General features: G+C 38.4%; 2 protein-coding genes and 1 long non-coding RNA gene across 5 annotated transcripts in view; 1 reads left to right on the top strand and 2 right to left on the bottom strand.

Moving 5' to 3' along the window:
• The window catches only part of osbpl3b (oxysterol binding protein-like 3b), a 175,920-nt gene extending 171,851 nt beyond the window's left edge, over nucleotides 1-4,069 (bottom strand). For both annotated transcript variants that reach the window (XM_691235.8, XM_009292271.3), the window contains exon 1: nucleotides 3,710-4,069. The gene's annotated coding sequence lies outside the window, so the exon portion shown is untranslated. The remainder of the gene's footprint in view (nucleotides 1-3,709) is intronic.
• Nucleotides 1-25,590, bottom strand: part of LOC137487900 (uncharacterized) — a 1,155,393-nt gene that overhangs the window by 943,540 nt on the left and 186,263 nt on the right. The window lies entirely within an intron of this gene.
• The window catches only part of pde11al (phosphodiesterase 11a, like), an 82,196-nt gene continuing 78,384 nt past the window's right edge, over nucleotides 21,779-25,590 (top strand). The window contains exon 1 of one of the 2 annotated variants that reach the window (XM_073925482.1): nucleotides 21,779-21,958. The gene's annotated coding sequence lies outside the window, so the exon portion shown is untranslated. The remainder of the gene's footprint in view (nucleotides 21,959-25,590) is intronic. The other variant, XM_073925481.1, reaches the window with a different exon arrangement.

Here is a 25,590-nt window from a genome sequence, read left to right as displayed (position 1 = left end):
CTGGGAAACATGGGTTCACATTTACTCACACATACACTCATACACTACGGACAATTTAACCTACCCAATTCACCTGTACAGTCTTTGGACCCACGCGAACGAAGGGAGAACATGCAAACTCCACACAGAAATGGAGTTGTACATGTGTAAATGTATACCTTGGATGCAACTGACCCAGCTGAGGCTCAAACCAGCGACCCAGTGACCTTCTTGCTGTGAGGCGACAGCACTACCTACTGCGACACTGCGTCGCCACCAATCAAATTATATACAGTATATAAATGTATTAAAATGTAGATGTATACCTTGGATGTAAAGTACGTCATTTTGTATGTAAACTAAATGGCTAAATGTTATAAATGTTTAATATTATACCATAATTAACATAAATGAACATGATATGATGATTCATTAATGTGGCCAACCAGACAAAACACACCATTAGGTAAAAGTAAACATTAGGTAAAAGTCTTTCAATTACAGATAGACAGTGTGGCAGTATTGTGTCAACAATGATAAATAAGGTTATGTCATGTATACCAAGAGACCGCACATGATGCTGCATGTGTGAAGTTCAACAGATTCACATAACAAAACAACCTTCTTACAATATCAATATATCACTTGCATATGCAACCAAATTTTACACTAGTCAACCTAATAGACATAGCTACTGGTACTGGCTAATATATCGATTCGAGACTAAGTTAGACACTTGATTATTCGAGTAAGTTTAATGGACTTCAACTACACCTGACCTGAGCATTTGAGTGTTTTTATGATATTAATAATGTTCCATGCATCACTTGACTTTTCATTACATTAATGCTTGATTGATTGATGTATTTTTCTAAAAAGCTGTCGTTAAATTTTTTACACATATTTACATTATACTGTGCAACTGTTCGTCATCACTATATATTGAGATTAGCCGGACAACTCGATCCCATTTACAGTTAGTTCAAAATGCTGCTGCTGGTTTTTAAATCACTAAAGGGCTTGGCTCCTTTTTAGCTGTCAGACCTGTTGACTGAACAGTGCCTGGTCAGTCTCTTCGGTCATCAAACCAGAAACTTTTATGCATCCCTAAGTTGAGACTGAAGTGCAGGGGTGACCATGCTTTTGCAGTTTCGCAGCTGTGACATTGACATGTAAATGTTCATCTAAAAGTTCCACTTAAAAACAAAATATTAAATCAAATAAGGTGAAATACTTTTTAAAACCAATTTAGTTTTAATATAAAGCTTTTTGTTGTTGATTTTCCTAAATAAATTCACAATTTATATTATACATTTATATATAATACTGTTAAAGTGTTACTAAAAATACTAATACCATGAAATAAAATTTTTGTCATAGTGCCTAACTCTAAAAATAATTAAGACATTACTCAAACAGATAAATAAATAGATTTTTCATAGGTTTGTTTTCATATCACTGAACAGAAGGTTTTCTATAATTATTTATTCCTATAAGAATAAGGACTTTTCTATGCCTATTTTAAGTTTATTAATCTGTTTATGTGGCGAGGCAGTGGTGCAGTAGGTAGTGCTATCGCCTCACAGCAAGAAGGTCGCTGGTTCGAACCTCGGCTTAGTTGGCGTTTCTGTGTAGAGTTTGCATGTTCTTCCTGCCTTTGTGTGGGTTTCCTCCGGGTGCTCCGGTTTCCCCCACAGTCCAAAGACATGTGGTACAGGTGAATTGGGTAGGCTAAATTGTCCGTAGTGTATGAGTGTGTGTGTTTGAATGTGTGTGTGTGTGGATGTTTCCCAGATATGGGTTGCGGCTGGAAGGGCATCTGCTGTGAAAAAACTTGCTGCATAAGTTGGTGGTTCATTCCGCTGTGGCAACCCCGGATTAATAAAGCCGACAAGAAAATGAATGAACAATCTGTTTATTAATTCTGACAATATGATAACCTTGGATAAAAAATGTCACAGTATTGTGATTACTGTTTAAAAATAAGTTCTTTTTAAATGTCTAAAAATTATTTTAAGAAACATTTAAAATATTTTGGAGCAGTAAACGTCAGGCTAAATAATACAATTGAATTATTGACTTCTGCTTTCTTCATTTGTTTCAAAAACACAGATTTTTTTACATGTTAAAATGGTATCTTAGGAAGCATTTTCTGCTGGAGATACTAATCCTAATATAGGATTTTTAGGATATCCTAAAAACTAAAAAATAATAAACAAAATATCTTACACATACTGTACCCTAGGAATGGCATTACAAAAAATGTATCTGTTTTAAAACCTTGACTTTTTCAAACCACAGTATACTTTGAAAACGGTTATCGTCCCATGCATAATTGCATGTGTCTGTGCATTAAATTAATTACACATATTTTTATTCATTTTCCTAGTACAGTAGTTAACACAATAGGTTAAAGCTTCATTTCTGATAATGTAGTTTTGATCATGAGGCAGCATATACAGCTGCCATTCATAATTTTACATGTTACTGAAGACATCTGCTGTATGCCAGATCCATTTTCAGTCAATGCTGCTGGAAACAAGCCTTTTCACACATCTCTGCAAAAATCAACAGTGGTCCAAGCTACGCACAGGGCAGTTTGACACCCTCTTCTATCCAATTATATTTTGTATGACAGGTTGAGGAAATTTACAATAACAATAACTGACTTGATGTACATTTGTGCCATGTACATCAATATATATTTAGCATTTATTTTGCACTGAGTTTATATTGACAGATAAAGTAAAAGGAAGAGAAAGAGCATCCTATTCATAGCTACTACATTTCAATGGCTGTTAAGAGAGATAAAAATCAGTCCACCTCCAGAGTATCTTGCAGTTAAAATATGCACAAATTGAGCTCAGAGACACTTCACTCTCCCTTTAAACGATGTGTTAGCGAGTATACTTCACTGGCACACAGTTCTGGTCGGTACTAGTACATACATAGGAAAACACATTTCACAATCTGTTACCATGGTGACACTGAAATTACAAAAGAGTCCATTTCTAATGGATACATTGCATTTTGTCACATTCAGATGGTGTACACAGTCATCTCAAATACATTGATAGCAATTGTTCTAATCAAATCCTCATCATCTTTGCCTTTATCATCAGCATGTCATTGTACTAAGGTAATAAAGCTTGTAAGTTGTACTGTAGATTGCTTGTTATTTAATCCGTTTGAAGTGCAGACACCAAATTTCCTACTGCAACTTTAATGAAGCCATTTGCATCTAAAGAGATTAAGTCATCAACAGAGCAATACTCTGATGCTGACACATGAAGAAATATATGACTTATAAAACCTTGACAAGCCAAAACACCTAACAAACCAGCCAAAATGCCTTCTGCTCTTCAAAAATAACGTAACGCCATGCACGTGTAACTTAACAACTGTTTATAAAAGAAAAACCAACCCTTAATTTAGGGATTACTAATACGCAACTAACAGACTAACGTTTCTAGACTTTTCTTGCCAAAAGGGATTTTTTATATATGCAATCCAATCGTCCACGCCCGATAAAAAAGATAAACACGAGATATAACGTTACTGTTATTACACTGTCTTGACATGGTAGTTACAGTACTTGTAAATCATGCATAGACATGTTTCCGGATTGCACGGTATGTTGGACTAATAAATGTGTGGAGAAAAAAATAACGAAACGCCATGACACAGTTAACAGCAGTCGTAAGCTATAACTGAGGAAGTTTAGACTTACCTTTTAAACTGGAGATATTGTTAAAATGACCGCCACTTCCGGAGGAGTAGAAAACTGCCAAAAGAACTACGAAATGTATCCGCGCGGCATCTTGTCGACAACACAAGTATCAAACAAACAAACAAAAAAGATTTGAGTAGACTGTCTTCTCTTGTATCGTTAGCCTAAAGTTTACGTTAGGTACTAACGTAACAAACCTTCACGCAAAACATACGGGTCCAGTGAAATACTGGAACAAAATAACTTTTATTTTATATGTAGAAATAAAACGGTTAAACGTAGCATTCAGGGCTGAATCAAAAACGAGTCCATAGCATGTACAGTCCTCGCACTCACTGTGCAAATAAAAGATGCTGATGTGCGCGTGGGTTCTGCTGCGGGCGGTTCGCAGATGCAATTGAAAGTGGCCTTTACCAATCAGCGGGGGAATTACCACCTACGTCACTCTAAAAGGCGGTGCTACATCAAGTTGACAGCACCTTTTCCGTGACGTTGTCGCATTCTCACTAGCACTAAATAAATGTAAGTTCAATGTTATCAGGACTCAATTTGGTCGCTTTTTAGTCAGTTTTATCATATGAATGGTTATCTTTAAGATACTATCCAAATGATTTCCTAATTTATGAATGCATCTTTGATTAAGTGCTTCAGCAACTTGACATTTTAAATAGGCTAATATTTGGTAATGGATGTTGGTCAGTGTGAAGGTCACTGCAAGTCACTTTGTACAGAAAACACATTTAAAAATATGGCATTTCCAGACACATTTGACACCTTTCAAGGTGGACTATAAATTTCACCATTCATGACTGATTCATGTACTTAAGAAAAACTTCATTTTCTTTAAATCTGGCTTAATATACAGTTAAAGTCAGAGTGTGTGTGTTTGTGTGTGTGTGTATAAGTAATCAGATTTCAACATTTTACTCAAACCAATACCTAATAATTCTAGTCGACCTTTATAAACATCATTATTAAGTGTGTATTTATTTATTTTTTCTATTTATGTATTTATTTACAGGACATAACAAAAGCACATGTATTTTATGACTTGACCTTTTGCCTAAATGGCAGTCTGTTGAAAATATTGACATCTTAACAGCATGATTTCAGAAAATTGTCTCCCAGAATTGTCAAAACATGTGAAAGATAAACAAGCTCAAGCAGACATGACAGAATTTTTTTCCACAACAGCATTGATTGTTGCTAGTTTAAACATTTGAATCATTATTATAATGGCAATTTTAGTCATTTTCAATTCAGTGCTAGAGGTCGGAGTTAAGAAGGGGCACTTACTCATTCAGCTGTGATTACATTTTATGATTTATGAGATTTAGCTGATTGAGTTCTCCAATACTTTAAACTTATTTAGATATGCACATCCTCCTCTTTGTTAGCATCATCCACTCAGCCACATAAATTATGTGCACGCTGTCACTATGACAACACAAATAAGTCACCAATAAGAAAGAAGTGGACAAATCTACAGAGAATACATGATCCAATAATTAACCTAAATAACTGCAGAAGATTCAAGAGTGCTCAAGAGCAAAAGCCTTTAGTGTGATGTCAAATCCATCAGCAGCAATGAGCTTCATAACACATGCGGAGCATAATATCTTTTATCAGTTTGGTGTTGCCGGTAATGGATGAGAAAGAAAAAACAGAGGAGGAATGTTGAGGGTATTGTTAGTCATAATCGGACATGCTGTGTATTCTGGGGGTGTGTTCACCAAGCTGCGCATATTTTTAGCACATTCCTGGGGTATTACACACACCCTCATCATTGAGAGTGCTTATGTGTGTTAGAGGACACAGTATTCATTCATGTCAAGTGGGTTTGTGCGTGACTGCACTGGAAATGTGTGGGCTTCCACCAGAAACTAGATGCAAACAATAACCGTGCAGCATTCTTTTTACAGTTTGCACCCAACATGACTTAAAAATGTTCCCAAACCAAACAATTCATGGAAGTTCAAGTGCATTTTGTCTTCAACAGTCTTCAAATAAGCACATAGTTCAATGTTTCTCTTTATAGTTAGAAATTTTTATATTAATAGGATATCTTTAAATAGTATCTCATATGTAGTCTACAATATACTGTACATAAAATTAGAGCAGAATTCATAAGATTTGTATAATCATAAATAGTAAAACTAATTAGAAGTTCTCAGACAGGAGACCAGGGTCAATATCTTCAAAACATATTCATGTTTTAGTTCAGTTATGTGCAAAAGTGCTGAAACCATAAAAGAAAAAAACACAGTGAATAAAACATCATATTTATAATCATACACACTTTATTGTAAGTACAATAGATTAAAAAAAATCTAACAATCAGCTAAGATACTAGAGCTTTGAGTATTGTCTTGGAGCGAAAGGGCCCTTGAAGACTAATAAAGATAGAGGACTTTGGTATCTTAAAATTTCTAAAGAAAGAAAATGCTTCCATCTAGTGGTGATTTTCTTTAAAACAGGATTAATGAAAAAAATTCTCACAGCCTGGTGAAAGGGGTGGTTCTTTTTTCTCAAAAGTGGACCTTTTCAACTAACAAGCAACAAGCCATTTTCAGCTACAAAATTTCCACCACTAGATACCCAGGAAACAATTTTGTGTTTAATAGATGTCTAATAGACATCTAAATGTAGACAGCTTGGCTAAAACAAGGCTAAACTTGGGTGTTAGTGAAAATCTAATAGACATATAAGAATAGCCCAAAACTAAACTAGTCATCAAATGGACCAATTAGACAGACTTTATACGTGTAGTCATTCATTTCTGTTTATCTGATAACTAGTCTAGTTTTGGCCTATTAGACGTCTTCTAGATTTACACTGGCAACCCAAATTTTGCCTTGTTTTAGCCAAGAAGACTATGTTTAGATGTCTATTAGACATCTTTAAAAAGCAAAAACGCCTGCTGTGTATTTTCTCCTTTTGAGGCCATTCTTTGTTAAAGGCATAGTTAGTTCAAGCAAACGGAATGGAAAAATGGAAAACTCATCATACACAAATGTAACACGGGGAGTGACAATGACAACTCAGGTTTGGATCCAAATGCAAGTTTAAGTCAGGGAAGCAATAGTCAATATGGGTGCAAACAGGTGTTTAGAGGCAGTCCAGAATCATAATCAGAAAACAGGTGAGAGGTCAGAAGGCAGGCGGCTAAACAGGAGAACTTGATAAACAGGGCTAAGAACAAAACACAGGAAAACAAGTCTAAGAGACCATGTAGGAGATCTAGGAGACCATCACTAACAGTAAACAAGACTCGGCAATGTGAATGAGTGTGTATGTGCTGCTTAAATAGTGTGTGTAATCAGGCTTTGACAATCCTCAGGTGGTGAGAATGTAATCAGTCTAAATAAGGAAGCAGGTGTGTGTGTGTGTGTGTGTGTGTGTGTGTGTGTGCGTGTGCGTGCGTGCGTGCGTGCGTGCGTGCGTGTGTGTGTGTGTGTGTGTGGCATGAGTGAATATGTAGTCCATCTACAAGCAGATTTGAAATTATGAGAGTGAATGTTTTCCAGTGACCTCTGGTGGTTAGAGGTCGCTGGTGATTGTGACATCAAAAGAGAATATTTTGAATAAAGCTGCAAACTTCCCATATTTGTTTGTCCTACTTTGGAAGTCAATCATTTGCAGGTTTTTAGTTTTACTGTAAATTTCTTTTTTAGTGTTTAACAAAATAAAGACACTCACAAAGATTTAGAACTGCATGATAGGGAACAAATAGTGAGTAAATTATCTGTTTTTGGGTGAACTATAACTTTAAATTTACACTTAATATGATAGTGATAGTAGTTTACTACTACATTTCTTTCTTCTATTGAACACTAAAGAATATATTTTAAAGAATGTTGGAATAAAGATGGCATCTGTAACAAATAATCCATGGAAGTCAATGGGTGTTTTTTTTTTTTTTTTGAACATTCTTTGGTATATCTTGCTTTGTGTTCAACCGAAGAAAGAAACTCAGACAGGTTTGGAACTAGTGGAGGATGAGTCAAAGATGATCATGCTTTAGAGTGATCTATCCCTTTAAATCACACTTTATCCCCATTTTCAGCTATTTTTAAGCCATTTAAAAAGGCTTAAATGCTTCGGAATACAATGTGTTGCTCTAATGTGACTGGGTAAAGTAACAAGTGAGTAAATTTAATAATTTTCATGGCAATAGAAACATGATATTGGACACTTTATTGCTTTCGTAAAGTATTGAATCCAACATGATTTGCGAAATACCTACTACAAACTACACTGTAAAACCCAAAAAGTTACCTCAAACCATTTGAACATTCTTTGGTATATCTTGCTTTGTGTTCAACCGAAGAAAGAAACTCAGACAGGTCTGGAACTAGTGGAGGATGAGTGAAAGATGATCATGCTTTAGGGTGATCTATCCCTTTAAATCACACTTTATCCCCATTTTGAGCTATTTTTAAGCCATTTAAAAAGGCTTAAATGCTTCGGAATACAATGTGTTGCTCTAATGTGACTGGGTAAAGTAACAAGTGAGTAAATTTAATAGTTTTCATGGCAATAGAAACATGATATTGGACACTTTATTGCTTTCGTAAAGTATTGAATCCAACATGATTTGCGAAATACCTACTACAAACTACACTGTAAAACCCAAAAAGTTACCTCAAACCATTTAAGGAAACCGATTGCAACAAACCATTTAAGTTCAAAAACAAATCCCAAAAAGTATTGTGAATTTGCTCCATTTGAGTAAACAAAAAAAATTTGAGCACAGTAAAACCCAATAAATGAAGAGAACTCAAACCAACGAAGTACTGTAAAACCCAATAAGTTGAGGCAACTCAAACCATTTGAGAGGAAAAAAAAAATCTAAATGAGCACTGTAAACTTACTCCAATTAAGTTGAAATAATGAGGTATTTAATCAACTCATTACATTTAACACTGAGTTTAAGACTCAGTGAGTCTTTACTCATTTCAAATGAGTAAAATTAACTTTCAGTAAATTTTGAATACACTCATTTTATTTGATAAAGTTGACTGTTGGGTTTTACAGTGTATGATGTTGTTTTGTAAATGAACACTATTGTTTTGACATTCTGTTTTTAGAAGTCAATCGGTTAGTCCTATGGTTTACTGTCAAAATTGACTTTGAAACAATTGACCAGAGACGCATTGTGTATGACTGCTGTGAGAAGGTCACATGAAAATTGAAGTCTATTTATAAATCTCCAACAATGGCTGAAATACATATTGCCGTCATTCTTCAGCTTTCCGTGTGCAGAGGTGTCGCAGGCACTGAATGAAAGGGTATGTGTACCCAAGAGCTCAAGGACAACCAGTAGGCCGACACACACTGCTTCTGTTAGATATGCTTTTCACTTCTTTGAAAGAGGTCCAGAAGAAGAAATGAAAAGAGTTCTTTTCTCAGTGTAATGATTTCGTGTATGAAAGGTTTTATGTTTCTCATTTAAGGGAACAAATGCGCCCTGCAGCTGCAAGTCAGTGAACTTGATGAACCTAGTTAAATGATTCCTCTCAGAATTTGCCTTCGCATATTTTTCTGAATATCTTGCCTCTGTGTATTGAATAAAGTTAACCTATAAGCCCTGCTTTTGATATCCATCCCTCTGGTGGTTAGCTTTTTCTATTCATGGTTTAACCCACATTTCTAGTGGGGCCGCATTTCCAATTTCTGACAGTAGATGGCGAATAAACATTTTTACTGGCTTTTTACAAATGTGAAAAGGTAATAGAGTGGAGGAACTATGATGTCAATTTGTATGCGAAAACCCGGAAGCGAGTTAGCATTTTAGCAGTTCTGATTCCCTCATCTCAAAGTAAATGTTTTTTTTTTTAATGGGATTTCAGTAAAATTGCTTAAATAGGGTTTGTGGCTAACACAAACTCCGTTTTATTCTACTTCATAAAACACATCAGTTACAGCAAAATCGGTTACACTTCTTTAAAAAGACGGTTGCTATCAAGTTGCTAAATAGGACTACAGGTGGTGTCGGAGACATTATAAGTCATTGAGCTGAGCTGGTCTGGAGCGCAGCCCGCTTATGTTGGGCATTTGGATTTGTCTGTTATTTAAGTATTTTCATAAATGGTATTTTATAGTTTTTCTAATTGGGAATTAATATTGTGTGGATTTATTTCCTTCAGTCTGTCGAGACAGACTAATTTGTAGATAATTTATTTTAATTAAACAATATTATGAAGATACTGCTTACCAGTGCAGCCTGTCTCTTTACTACTCTCAGTAATACAAACGTGTGAATAAATGTGCAAAAATACATATATATCAACTGTCATTTTAATGTGATCAAGGGACTTTCCGTCATTTTTTTTCTTCATCTGAACACATTAACTCTGTCTTAGCTGCAGTATTTACACTCCTCCATTAAATCTATAGCAGATGTGACTGTATGTGCTGCTTTTCGCTGTTTTTGTGACAAAAAAAGCAAAAATGAATGATGTTCTGTGTCCATGATGGAACTTGCAGGCATTTAAAAGACTTGTTCCTCGCGTCTCATTTCTGTCATCTGTTAAGGTAAGCAGGCTGTGTGCACGCGAGCGATACACTTATTTAAATGTCTTGTGATAATACTATGTAGGCAGATTTATACATACAGTTTTAAAACTTTTAGAACAGCCGAAAAGCAAAAAAGATGTATTTCCCATGCAAAAACATTCCAAAAGGCATGTAGGTCTATGTGTATTTGCGTATTTATTTGTTTATAATATATAACGTGGATAATAATATAATAAACAGAGAGATTAACTCTGGTCATCGAGCATATTTCTAAAAATAAGCTTGAAAAGTTGTCTGTTGCAGGGTGGTGTTGACGTCACAGATGTGCACCCCGAGGGCACTGTAGTCCGTTTAGAGCCTAATGTTAGCTTGTCAGTTCTTGCGTTTGCATTTAAGATCCAAAAGTGGTCAAAGTTGTATTTCCGTGTGAGGATTATCCGGCTGGACAAAACGTGTATATGTAATGAACAGTGTTTGAACACAGAGTTTATTATTCGCAATCTTCAAAAAGCATATGGGAAAATCCTATATGGATTTTATTGGGGCAACCAGTTTTATGCTAGCAGCCGATTAGCCTACAAGAAGACGTTATAGTTCCTCCACTCTATTAGATCGATATTGTATTGTATTCAACGTTAAACTAAATAGTAAATGTTCATAAGTAGTCAGTTTTATCCTAATTTTAGCATGACAGTGTTGCTAGTTAATTACTGTAACAGAGCAGTAGCGGTAAGTAACTGCTTACATTTAATAACTGCACTGTAGTGCTACTGACAGCATAATACCAGTAGTGGAAAGAGAACTGAAAAATCATACTCAGGTAAAAGTAACATTACCTGCCTAAAAATGTAGTTTGTTATTGTCATGATCACCAGCGATCTGCTCCACACACACACAACTGGTTCCAGATCCTGACTGCAAACTGTCATGACTGTCAGTGACCCCCTGAGGGTAGTTCAACGGACTCTGAGAGTGAACTACAGCGCCCAAAAACTACAAGTCCATACATACCACGCGCATTACACCCGGTTCACTGATTGGCCATCACAGCTGTTCGTTTCCTGTTGATTTCCTGGACTATTTATGCAACCATTTTCCCACTGTTCGTCACTGGGTCGTTTGTCTTTCTTGTCTCCGTGATCTAGTAAGTCTTGTATATCGAGTTTGTGATTCCTGAGCCCTGTTTCTGATTTATGTTATAGTTTCTTGTTTTGTTGTTTATTTGTTACTTTGCACTTTGGACACCTTGTTTTTCTGTTTGATGCACAATCGTAATAAATCTGCACTTGGATCCGCACCTTTTGTTCCCGTTTTTAATCCGTAACGTGACAGAACGAAGCAGTCACAAAATGGATCCAGCAGACAATCGCATCATCTGTGTGGAACAAGGTAACCGCTCAGTTGGGAGTTATGTTAAGGAGTTTTTGGAGCTAGCCCCAAAGTGCTCTCACAGCAACTTATTGCTGATGATGTTTTTTCGGGGAGGACTTTTGGGACCAGTCCGTTCCTTAATGCCACCTTATGAGGAGTACTGAAACCTTTATTGGTTCATTGAGGCGGCCTTGTTGATCTCTGGCTCCCCTCTCTCTGTTGCCCTGAAGGGGGAGAAACCTCAGGAGGGAGGCCTGAGTGGAGGGCAACAGAGAGGGATTTTTTCAGGGCTGGCTGATTTATCTAAGGCTGGCTGATTTATCTAAAGGAAAGAGGAGAGAGGCTGGGTTGGAGTTGCGGACTTATCCGCGTCAGGCTGTCCGAAGACCACCTTTCTCTGAGCCTCTGGAGAGTCTCCTAGAACTGTGTGAGACCCCAGTGTCTTCTCTAGCCCCACAATGCCCGCCAGTGTCGATTCCAGCTCCGGAGCAAGCTTCCTCTTCTGATGACAACGCTCTTCCTCCTTCTCAAACCACCAGACGAAGGAGGCGCAGGAAGAGGACTGCCCATGCCCCAGAAAGTCCATCAGTGTCGGCTCCAGCCCCAGAGCGCCCGCTAGTGTCGGCTCCAGCCCCAGAGCGCCCGCCAGTGTCGGCTCCAGCCCCAGAGCGCCCACCAGTGTCGGCTCCAGCCCCAGAGCGCAGTACAGTGCCGGTTCCAGTCCGGCTCCTGGCTTTACCGTGTCGTGAATTTGACTTCTAATCAATTAGAAATGATCAGACCGGAGGTTTTGAATATCATAAAATAGACTTTATTCTCCATAATAAAGCAGAGAAAGAGCAGAGCAGACCCCAGAGCATTCTGAAGTCTCTCCTGGACACTTCCTATCTCTCTCCAAAGTCTCTCCTGCTACCTTCTGAAGTCTCTGTGTTTTTTTACAATCTTTATACCGGTTATTTGACACACCCCTAGGTGTCTCATTTTAACTTTTAACCATTTTAGGATATGTTTTTACTCTAGGCAGCCCTGTTATTCTTGGCTCTCAGTCCACTAGCTCATGTCAACAGAAATGTTACAGGTCTGTGTCAGCAACTGTTTTGACACCAGAGCATAGATGCAAAGTAACTAAGTGTTTACATACATTGTCATGATAGGATAATAACTTGATAATGTTACTCACTCTAAGCTTCATACAATTATTTAACATTTATAATCAGTGCTTTACATATTCAGTTATACACAATCAGTCATTCAGTCATTCTTCTGCTAGTGTTACTCCTGTGCAGACATACTCATCTTACACAGACACATCACTGTATTTTTAACACACGCTGGCATGTTTGCTGCAAACACTCCATACATTTTGAGAAGAGAAAATTAACTTCTTTACACTTAGAAATACTTTACATTGAGATAATAGAAATCTTCTTCAACCGGCGCCACAAAGGCTTCTCGCCCTGCCGGCGCCACCCAGGCTCCTTGCCCTGCCGACGCCACCCAAGCTCCTCGCCCTGCTCGTCCCAGCCCGGCTCCTGGCCTTACCAACGCCATCCAGATGTCTTGCCCTGCTGGCACCTCCCAGACGTCTTGCCCTGCCGGCCCCAGTCCGGCTCCATGCCTTGCCGGTCCCAGTCCGGCTCCTTGCTCTGCCGAACCCAGCCCGGCTCCTTGCTTTGCCGACTCCAGTCCAGCTGCCTCCAGTCCCACCGGCTCCAGTCCAGCTGCCTCCATTCCAGCCGGCTCCAGTCCAGCTGCCTCCAGTCCCACCGGCTCCAGTCCAGGCCATCTCCAGTTCTCCCGCTCACAAAATGACCGCCTCTAGACTGCCAGATCACAAAGTGGTCGCCTCCAGTCCTCCGGCTTACAAAGTGGCCACAACCAGCCCTCCAGCTCACACAATGGTAAGCGCCAATCTGCTATCAGCTCACAAGATGGCTTCCTATTCCAAGTCTGTTCCGCCATAGTTACTGTTGTTGTTCCTGTTCTTGAAATGCCATCACCTGAGCCACCAGTATGGCCACCACCATCTGAGTTGCCAGAGCTGCTACCACCACCAGAGCTGTTACTGCCAGAGCTGCCACCGCCACCTCCAGAGCTGCCAGAATCTTCAGAGCTGCCAGATCCTCCGCCACTACCAGATCCTCCATCACTACCAGACCTGCCAGATTCTCCAGAGCTGCCAGATCCTCAGTTACTGCCAGATCCTCCAGAGTTGCCAGATCCTTTGCTGCCAGTTCTATCAGAGCCAGTGCCACCAGAGCTGCCAGAGCCGCCGCCGCTGCCAGAGCCACTCCTGCCAGTGCTACCAGAGCCACTGCCAGAGCCACTGCCACCAGAGCTGCCAATGCCAACTGAGCATCCTGAATGGCCACCATTGCCTGAGCTTTCTGAATGGCCGCTGCTGCCTGAGCTTCCAGAATGGCCATCGCCTGAGCTTCCTGAATGGCGGCCACCGCCTGAGTTTACCGAATGGCTGTCGCCTGAGTTTTCTGAATGGTCGCCGCTGCTTCAGTTCCACGAATGGTTGTCAGAGCCATATGATTACCTAGAGCCACCAGAACCATGTGAGTTCCCAGAGCCATGTGACCTGCAAAAGCCTCCTGACTCACCTAGATTTAAAGAACCGGCAGTACACTCTGAGCCTAAGCCTACCGAACCACTGGGGTTTGATGAACTGCCAGTGTCTGTTGAAACAGAGACTCCTGACCCACTGTGGTTAAATGACATGTCAGTGCCTCGTGAACCAAAGACTCCTGACCCACTGTGGGTGTTTGACTCGTCTTGACCTGCTGAACCTAAGCCCCCAGATATACCAGAGCTCCAGACCCTCTGCAGCTCCACGCTTCAGGCCCTCCACAGCTCCACGCTCCAGGCCCTCCATAACTCTATGCTCCAGGTACACATTCGTTGCACGGTCCTGGCCCTCCATCCCTCCTTCTGTTCCACCTCCGCTCCACTCCCCACCTGAACTGTAATCGGAGCGTCTGGAATCCGCTCCTTAGAAAGAGGGGTCTGTCACAATCACCAGCGATCTAACCACCAGAGATCGCTGGAAAACGTTCACACTCACAGAGGACTACAAATCTGCTGGTAAATGGACTTCAAGAACCAGTCCACACACACAACCGGTTCCAGACCCTGACTGATTGCAAACACACAGCGGATGCTGCTCAAGTACTGATTACACACGCAGATATATACAGCTCACTTTGAGACACTCATTGCTGAGTCTTGTTATGTTTAGTGACACTATAACGCGTTTTTTTTAACTTGTTTTCACTGTGTTTTTGATCCTCTCCTTGTTTATTTGTTAAATCCTGTTTGCTGCCTGTATTGTGACCATCTGCCTGTTGTTGTTTTTTTGAATGTGTGTAAACGTAACATTCTGTAGTGCATTTAGTTATTGCCCAGCAGGCACACAACGTCATAATACTCTAATATTAGGTTAGATTTAGTTTGTACAACATTATTTTGATTTCCAACAACAAGATCAAATAAGGCTGATGTGTGGTTAATTTTAGGTTGCCTTAGAAAGTGACCAAAATCCAATGTCGAGCCAACATCTTAAACCAACATCATATTGACCTCAAATACTGACATTTATTCATCAGCTATGGCAACCAAAATCCAACATCTGACAGACATCATAGTGGTAACAACCACAAAAACGTCAAGACGTTGATATTTGGTTGATTATAGGTTGGTTGTTGGACATTGAAGTGGGCCTACGGTTGAGTTCTGACGTTGCCAGGACATTGGGGTACAACGTCAATCTGACGTTTAAGGCCATTTTAAACATCATACAATAAACATCAGTTTCATCAGTGACATGCATCAGTACTCATCAGTGAGTAAACTGGGTAAATGAGTCTCTGGGTAAATGCGTGTAAAGATTTTGGACATCTTCGACACTTTTAGTGCTTGCAAATAGTTTGCTGCAATTATAAATCACCCATGTCTTGAGGTAGTTCAGTATGATGCGATTTACCATTCAATTTTGATTGGACAGGAATCACAGGACTGGTTTTTCTAATTCCCTATAGACAAGAAAAATAAGTGACTGTAGGTTGAAGGAAAGTAGTGGAGTAACAGTACAGATACTGCACTAAAATGTGCTCAAGGGAAAGTAAAAGTACACATTTTTAAAATTACTTAGTAAAATACAATTCCTGAGAAAAACTACTTAATTACAGTAATTTGAGTATTTGTAATTTGTTACTTTACACCACTGCATACTACTGTATACACATTATTGGTATATCATGGTAGTTTTTGTAGTATTACAAAAATTTTATCAGCATCCTTAACTGCTATTTAAAATAGAAAGCATATTCATTTTTCAAACAAATGTAAACAGCGATAAAAATATACAACAGAAAATGTAAAACAAAATTAAACAAATCTGCAAATATGAAAACATTTTCTTTGTACAATGAAACAAAAAAGTAAAATTAATAAACAACATGTGAAGCACAGGTGTCATTTAAATAATATTGTACTAAAGCTGTGGTCACACTAGAGACTGAGTTTGCGAAATTCTGTCATATGGTTGATAAAGCGAGTGATTATTACATATTAAACAATTCTGTACAGAGAGGTCTCGTTTTCATCTTCTATTGGTTTCACGCACTCACATGATGCGGTTTTGCAGGCCAGAGTTCACAGGGTTTGAACAATTGAATACAACAACATGGAAAACTTGTCGCCCCAGCTTGCATTTCCGGTCTGCTGCATTTGCATATGAATATGACAGGAAGTCTATGGGGCCAAAAAAGCAGTGTGACGGCAGGTTTAGACATGTGACTTTGGGCCACAGGTCTGCACAGTTAGCTCAACCCTAATTAAACACACCTGATCAAACTAAATGAGTCCTTCAGGCTTGTTAGAAATCTACAGGTGTGTTGAAGTAGGGTTGGAACAAATCATGGTGTTTGATATGGTATACACCTTATTCTTCGCCGACGAGAGGGCGCAGCCATTTGAATCTTTTTGGCTCGAGACTTCCGATCTCATTCACTTCCATTCATTTTTAGACATCAAAAACTGCTCGTTTCGCTGTTTGATGTTGCAAACTTATATTTTCTTATTATATTATTCTACTTGGTCAGTATAGTAATGCAAACATTTGTTTGTAGAGCGAGTTTGATCGTTTTCTGCCGTTTATTATTCAGTCGCTCCCATAGGCGACTGAATTGGAAGTTCTAAAACAATCGCGAAAAAAGGCGCACTTCCACATTTTAGAATAAGGTCAATTAAGCAGGACTGTTTAACTTGGTCCTGGAGGGCCAGTGTCCTGGAAAATTTAGCTCTAACTCTAATCTAACACACATGAACCAGCTAATTAAGATGCTAGATACTCTTAAACTGCGTTCACACTAGACTTTTCTCCCCATAGATTTCCATTTATACGCACACAAATGAGTCAGAGCCAAAACGCAAGCTTGAACAACAAGTTTCGCAATTCACTGCGTTGCAAATTTCAAGCCTGGGGATCTCTGACCAGCAAAAAAGCATCATGTGACTGTGTGAGACCAATCAAAGATCAAAACATGACCTCTTGGACAGAAACTTAAAATATGGACCAATCGCTCACTTTTTAAAATGTCTAATTATTTTAATCCCACCTCTTTTTGCAATGTCGTAAAACAGAATTTCGCATGCTCAAACTCTAGTATGACCGCAGCATTACTAGATATACTAGAAACACATCTGGCAGGTGTGTTGAAGCAAGATGGAGCAAAACCCAGCAGGACATCGGCCCTCCAGGAATGAGTTTGGAAACCCCTGATATATAGAAACTGACAACAATAATTACAATCACATCGAAAATAAAAATAAATTAATAAATAAACAAACTTCCTCCACAGCAAGCATAAACTTATAAATCAGTCAGCGCTGCTCCTCATGTCGTTTCAAACCTGTAGTAATAATAATAATAAAAAAATTAATATCCTGATTTATGCATTAATTTAAGAAAGACCAGGGGTGTCCAAACATTTTCCTATAAAGGGTCAAAAACCAAACTTGATTGAAGGCTGTGGCCCAAATTTATAGTATTAATGAAGTTATTAATACACTGAACCGTATTACATTAAATTTGCCATGTGCGATTTGCTAATTTATTTGCTAATACTTTAAAATGACTAGAAAACGATGCTTTTAAACATATTAATTAATAATGCAATATCATTTTTAACATTTTATAATGAACTTGTTATACTAAAAACATAAACAATCCCATTTATAACACAATGGAGATTAATGGTGAGTACACTAATCGAGCTGCTCCTGCCTTTGCCTTGATTTACTTTCTGATGTCTTGTGCATTACCCTCCATCTGTCAAGTGGCAGTATTTACATTTTAAAAATGAAAACAAAACGAAACGTTCTGGTTACATACGCAACCCAGTTCCTCGAATAGGGAACGGAGATGTGTGTCTGTATTAATCACTTTTGAAGATATGAAAACGGGTCAATAAAATGCCAATTGAATTGGCGGAGCTTAGCTCTACAGCTGAAACTTCGAGCCAATTAGGGCTATATCAGTCGGCTGCTGGAGCCAGCTCATCAAAATTTGTAGGGTAGAAAAAAGCGCATGCATCTCCCGGTTAGGGAGCATGGCGCAGCAAGGGTTTGTGACACCGAGCTTAATTTCCCCCTGATTGATTGGGGTTACCCAATAACCGGGAGGAAACTGGCTCTACTCGAAGACCATAGAACCACGCGATTGTGTTAGTTGTCGCCCAACCCGCAGCTCTGCAGATGTCTGTGAGAGAGGCGCCCTGTGCTAATGCCCATGAGGAAGTGACACCTCTAGTAGAGTGCGCTCTCATGTTAGGAGGGCATTGATAAGCAAGGACGATGGCATCAACTAACCAGTGGACCAACCTCTGTTTTGATACGGCACTTCCCTTCTGCTAATCACTGTAACATATAAAGAGCTGTTCACATGATCATACATTTTGCGTTTGTTTTACGTAACGGCACAAAGCGCGAACGGGACAAAGCAGTGAGTGGGCTGAGCCTGCCTTCTCTGAAGGCAGCGCTTGCAGATTCACCACCTGATCTCTAAATGGGGTGGTAGGAACCTTGGGCACATAGCCAGGCCTGGGTCTCAGAGTCAGGACAACGTGAGAGTAACCAGGCCCAAATTCAAGGCACGATTTGCTGACCGAAAATGCCTCCAGATCCCCAACTCTCTTGAATGATGCCAATGCGATCAGCATAGCTGTCTATAAAAACAGAATTTTAAGAGATACCAAATTGAATGGTTTGAACGAATCTCTCTGCTGACTCGCTAGAACTATAGAGAGATCTCAAGAGGGCATGAGAGGGGGGCGGGATGGATTTAACCACCATGCGCTTCAGAGGAATCGGATGATTAGATCTTGCTTCCCGAGCGTGTTGCCATCCACCGCGTTATTATGAGCGAAGATCGCAGCCACGTAAACATTCAGTTTGGAGGGTTACAGCCTACGCTCTAGCTTATCCAGAAGGAAGGATAAGACAAGGGTAATTTGGCAAGTTCGGGGGTCTTCTCGGCAAGAAGCGCACCACTCAGAGAATAGACTCCTCTTCAGGGCGTAGACATGCCTCGTAGAGGGTGCTCTAGCCTGAGTGATGGTGTTAAGTACTGCAGGCGGTAAGTCACCTAAGTCTTCCATCCTCTGTCTATGGACCACACGTGGAGGTTCTAGAGAGAGGAGGTCCTCCCTTAGGGGAATGCGCCAAGGAGGGGCCAGGGCGAGGAGTGTGAGCTCCGAAACCCAGGTCCGGTTGGGCCAGAGTGGTGCAACAAACAAGACCTGCTCCTCGTCCTGCCTGACTTTGCACAAAGTTTGTGCGATTAGGCTCACTGAAGGAAACGCATATTTGCGAGTGACTAATGGCCAGCTGTGAGCCAGTAGACGAGCCCCAGAGGGACTCTGGCCCATAGAAAAGCCAGATTTGTCCAGGGGCTGAAGGTGCGGAGATTCAGTGGATTGATACGCACCCGGTGCGTACACACGTGCCATGCCCATTTGGGGACTCGATCGCGCAGCCAACACTGAAGTGGTCTCATATGAAGCAAACCGAGCAGCGCTAACCAAGCTGACAGAGTGCGCGCTAATGGCATCATCAGAGCAATCGCTGACGTGCCAGCGGAGGAGCAGCTCGGGATGGGAGTGCTTATCCCGGGAAGTGGTGCCTCCCGAGGAAGAGTTGAAAATAAGAGAATCTCTCGTACCTTCCTCCCTGGATCCAGCGATGAGGCCCGTGAGAGAAAGGAGTCCATTCTGCTGCACACTGAGGTCCTGAGGCGAAGGGTCCCGGTGCTGCGAGCAGAAAGGCAGAGCGTCCCAGACTGGCAGTGCTCAGGTTTGTGCATCCGGGGAGAGAGGAAATTAAAAATTTGGTTGCCGCCAGCCCGGAGGCCGGCAGCGATGGATTTAAAGTTGTTGTTTTGGACTGATGTCAGGTTTCTTCCTCTGCTTGAGCTGCACAGCACACAGCGAGCTCACATCATCAAGCATGCATATTGAACTACACTACCCAAAATACACTTCACTATGGACTACAACTCCCGTAAATCTCTCTCCTTCTCCTCTCTCCTGCAACACTAGTGTGCAACTTAAGCAAAATTGATACTAAAATAGTTTTACATTTGGTTTTGTAGTCCGGGCCTAAATAAATATTTGTTACACTTTTTGATCATTTAAATTCATTTGATTGACTATATATAAATCAGTTGATATTATTAACGCATTTATTGTGTAAAATGGCAACTTTTTCCTGTCATTCACTATGTTTTGGTCATTATCAGTGCACTGTCACTTTAATTGAGCGTGAGCAGCGCGGCAAAAGTAGAACCAGCACCGAAACTATCGTAACACTGCTGCTTTAGTGACGCTCAAGCTTTGCTCTGACGCGCTGCTGTTGCGTGCGGTATGAAAGCTCTAATCTGTTAACATGGACGCTGAAAAAACACACGGTGCTCACGCGCCGCTTACGCTTGCAGTGTGAAACAGGCGTAACGGAAAGAAGATTTTTTTCCCCCTAATATTCAGCTAAAGTGCAATTTAAAGGCCTAACTAGTTAAAAGCTTTAGGCAGGTTAGGTTAATTAGGAAACGTAAACACATTTATAAGGAATACTGTTACAATGTCCTTGCTCTGTTAAACATTACTTGGAATATATTTGAAAAAGAATTACAATTTTAAAGTAGGGTGAATAGTTTTGCCTTCGAATGTATTTCATACATATACACTTGCATTTGAACAAGCTCTAATGTGGCATTTGTTGATTCCTAATATTCAATGTTAAAAACACAAAAGGAACCAAAAAACACAGTGAGGGCTGGAGTGAAATCTAGTTGTCCGTCAATGTGTTGCTCTCCCCTCAATCCTGACCATCCACATACCCAAACTAAACAGCAAAAACACAAAATAATTTTAATTATTTAAAATAAGTTTCAAATAATTATTAAAAATAAGCATATCAAAATAACACACACACACACACACACGCACACACACACACACACACACACACACACACACACACACACACACACACACACACACACACACACACACACACACCAAGATTATTATAAATGAATAATTGTAAATATACTGATTATTGTTGTTTTAATAAATTTTTATTAGTTTTTAATGCTAAAATGTTAATTGTTAAATGTACAGTTTATTCTGATTTATTATAAATTTTTAGCGTTATAAATTAATAATATGATATGAATGATATGATATATTGAATTAAAATGTGATATATAGATTAATTATATGATATACTGAATAATAATATGATATATTATTTATATTTTTATTTAATTATTATATGTATATCTTTTCTTTTTTTTCTTTTTTTTTACTACTACTACTGTTTTTGTGTTTTTTAATTTATATGTATGTTCTCTTACTTCTATGCAAACTTTAGAACTGCTTTGGCAATACATTTGTAACATTTTTCATGCCATTAAAGCAGTTATTGAATTGAATTGAACTGAGAGAGAGAGAGAGAGAGAGAGAGAGAGAGAGAGAGAGAGAGAGAGGGATAAAACATTATATTCTCCTTCTATTAACCTCCAACAATGACAAAACTACAGATTGCAGTCATTCTTCAGCTTCCTGCGTGCAGAGTTGGCACAGATGCTTGGAGAATGAAAGAATGTGTGTTCGCAAATGCTCAAGGACATTGCTGCTGCAAGACATGCTTTTCACTGGTTTGAAAGAGGTTCAGAAGAAGAAATATTAAGAAAAGCATTCTCGGTGAAGCTAAGGTCACTCAGACAACTTTTAAACAGAAATGAAAGAATCGATTCAGAATTCTGTGAACTGACTGCACTTTACAGAGCTACAGGTAAATTATTTTCTTTTATAATAGTGACATTTATATTTTGGGGACAAGGGAGCAACTGTGTTTGTGAGGGCAGATGTTTGGGCAGATCTTTAATCTTTTTTTACTCTAAACACTAACAGTCAGAAGTTTGGGATCACTAAGATGTAAAAAAATATTTACAACAGTGAATGTAATGTATTCTTGTCAAATTTAATTGTATTCAAAGCTCATTTTTCCTTCACATCAGTGTCACGAGATCCTTCATAAATACTTCTAAAAAGATCATCTGCTGCTCAGTAAAACATTTAATATTATTATTGTCAGTGTTAAAAACTGTTGGCCTGCTTTATATTTTTGTGGAACCTGTGATAAAGTGCCATTCAAAAGCACCATTAAAATTGTATTTACTTGAATTAATCAATGACACATTCAGTTGTTAAAGAATGAAAGTAAAGATATTTCAATATTTAATTCAATTCATGTTTATTTCAATAGCACTTTTACAATGTATATTATTTCAAATAAGCTTAACATGGAAGTACTAGTAGATTGAAACTGTGTCAGTACAGTTTTCAGAGTTGAAGTTCACTTTAGTTTTCAGAGTTGAAGTTCACTTTAGTTAGGTTTAAATTTCAGTGGTTTAAGTTTCACTGCTGAAAGTTCAAACACTGAAGAGTAAATCCATTGATGCACAGCTCCACAAGGTCCAGACCAAGCAAGCTGACGGTGGCGAGAAACAAACTTTACCAATTGAAAAAAGTGAAAGAAAAAAAAAAACATGAAAGAAACCCGGCTCTGTTGGGCATGATTTGGCAATATATATATATATATATATATATATATATATATATATATATATATATATATATATATATATATATATATATATATATATATATATATATATATATATATAATTGAAGTCGGAATTATTTCTTTTTTTCTTTTTTAAATATTTCCCAAATGAAGTTTAACAGAGCAAGGAAATTGTCACAGTATGTCTGATAATAGGTTTTCTTCTGGAAAAAGTCTCATTTGTTTTATTTCTGCTTGAATAAAAGCTCTTTTAATTTTTTATGAACCATTTTAAAGACTAAATTATTAGCCCCCTTAAGCTATGTATTTATATATATATATATATATATATATATATATATATATATATATATATATATATATATATATATATATATATATATATATATATATATTACAGTTTTTTACAATGGCTATGACAGTTTTTTCAATACATTTAACAAGTTTGCTAAACTCTTAACGCACCAACACACCTAAAACACACAATTGACAAAACAGTTAATTTTATGCTCAAAATCACACATTGTAAACTAAACCTCTAAACTACTTTTCAAAATACAATAATAAACAAATAGACTACACTATGTCTGACAAAACACTACAAACATGTTTCAAAATTACATAATTGTTCCAAACACAAACACATGTTCTCTTTCAACAGAAACATTCAGTCAATCAGAAAACACTGACAATAAAAACACTATCATCAGCTAAAATTACAGAAACTGCATTAGTTTATGTGTCAGCTTTGCCCTTATATTTTAAGACTCTCTACATTTTCATTTTGTTGGGTTTAGTAAATGCATTTTCTTTTTTTTACTGCAAAAATTCAATACAAAAATAAAGAAAAAAAATTGCTTTATAAAATTTACAGTTTAAAAAAAAATACAGACACAGAATTGCTGCAGGAGACTTTATTTGCAAAAGGACATCACTGCAAGATATACAAACAGAAAAAGCATCACAATTATAATAAAAAACTAAATCATTTTCTGTTCTGCCTGGTCTTCTGCATTTGCCCGACTTCTTCTCTGGCCCGGCATGTTAACGATGGCCCTTTGGCCTGTTATGTTTCTCCTATGGCGACGCCCTTTCGCCAAGTTAAAGCCAGCTTCGTCAACATAGATAATTTAATGTGGGACTTGATTGACCTCCAATTTCATGACCCTCTAAAAGTAATTAGACATAGTGTAAATGGTCCACTGTACTATAACTAATGTATGTACTAATGAACGCCAGGTTTATAGAGTAGGTTATTGCAAAACACACTGTGCATAGTAAAGTAATGACTGTATTGCATAACCTTACCTGGACGTATTGGTGACGGAGTTCTGCAATGTGCTAACTGTTCCTTTCAAAAACCTCATAAGGCCTAGAACATACAGTATGATCATGTGATCTGAAAAATCTCAACACAGGAGTGTGCTTTCTAGATGGGAATCATGTTCATATGGGAGATGGGAGCTTGCATATATGTATATATACATGTATGTATGTGTGTGTGTGTGTGTGCATTTACAGTTTTTTACAATGGCTATGACACTTTTTTAAATACATTTACAGTTTTTCTAGTTTGCTTTGACCTGGTTAAAGAAACTAGGTTCCTCTTCATTTTCATTTTCACTATCCCAGCAGAGCAGAGGACCGGTCTTGCAAATGTATAAACCCTTTCTCATTGGGTTGACACATTTTCCCCACCATTTTTCCAAACAGTTAACACAGATGTCATTCAAGCAGTCCAAACTCCATTGTTTTAGTTTTGGTAACCAAACAGAATCCATCTATTCCTAACTATTAAAAACTACCAACATCAGTATGAAATCACTGAAGCACCGGTTTGACACTCCTTCACACAAATCTTCAATTAGCCATCATTCTGCAAACCTTATAAAAACGATGGAAGGTCTGTGTTGTTCTGTGCCAGCATTGATGGAGTAGGTCAATATGGCTATGTCCTATACTCCCAATAGTTTTGACTGTATATTACAGTTTTTCTAGTTTGCTTTGACCTGGTTAAAGAAACTAGGTTCCTCTATATTTTCATTATCACTATCCCAGCAGAGCAGAAGACAGGTCTTGCAAATGTGTAAACCCTTTCTCATTGGGTTGACACATTTTCCCTACCATTTTTCCAAACAGTTAACACAGATGTCATTCAAGCAGTCCAAACTCCATTGTTTTAGTTTTGGTAACCAAACAGAATCCATCTATTCCTAACTATTAAAAACTACCAACATCAGTATGAAATCACTGAAGCACCGGTTTGACACTCCTTTACACAAATCTTCAATTAGCCATCAGTCTGCAAACCTTATAAAAACGATGGAAGATCTGTGTTGTTCTGTGCCAGCATGGATGGAGGAGGTCAGTATGGCTATGTCCTATACTCCCAATAGATTTGACTGTATATTAGTTTACATGTGTTTTCTCTAATATTTACAGTATTTTATTACTTTTGTCTGCTTTTTTTATATACAGTATTTCAGTTTTCAGCCACAGTTTGAAAAATGTCTGTCATGAATTCAATATATATTCAATCAAAGCACATCTTATTCTTGATCTAATTCTTTGCAAAAAGGCGAATTTGACAGCCCAAATAGAGACAACAAATGCCATTGGCTATAAGCTACAATGGCAAGCAATGGTGGTGCATTTTAAGTTCTGTATTTTGTATTTTGTTGTCCGTTGTGTAATGATTAATTGAAAGAGCTCATATACTTGTTTGCAAGTTGTGTAGTTTGAAGGTAAAACTAGCTTTTGTTGCATATGTTAAATGTTTTGACACGATATGTGCCTTTTGCAAGCAAAATGTGTCATTTTGCCCATGAGTGCCGCTG

The sequence above is a fragment of the Danio rerio genome, chromosome 16, assembly GCF_049306965.1.
Source record: "Danio rerio strain Tuebingen ecotype United States chromosome 16, GRCz12tu, whole genome shotgun sequence".
Lineage (NCBI taxonomy): Eukaryota > Metazoa > Chordata > Actinopteri > Cypriniformes > Danionidae > Danio > Danio rerio.
Note: the sequence above shows the minus strand (reverse complement) of the source record. Positions and strands in the feature narration are given on the sequence as shown.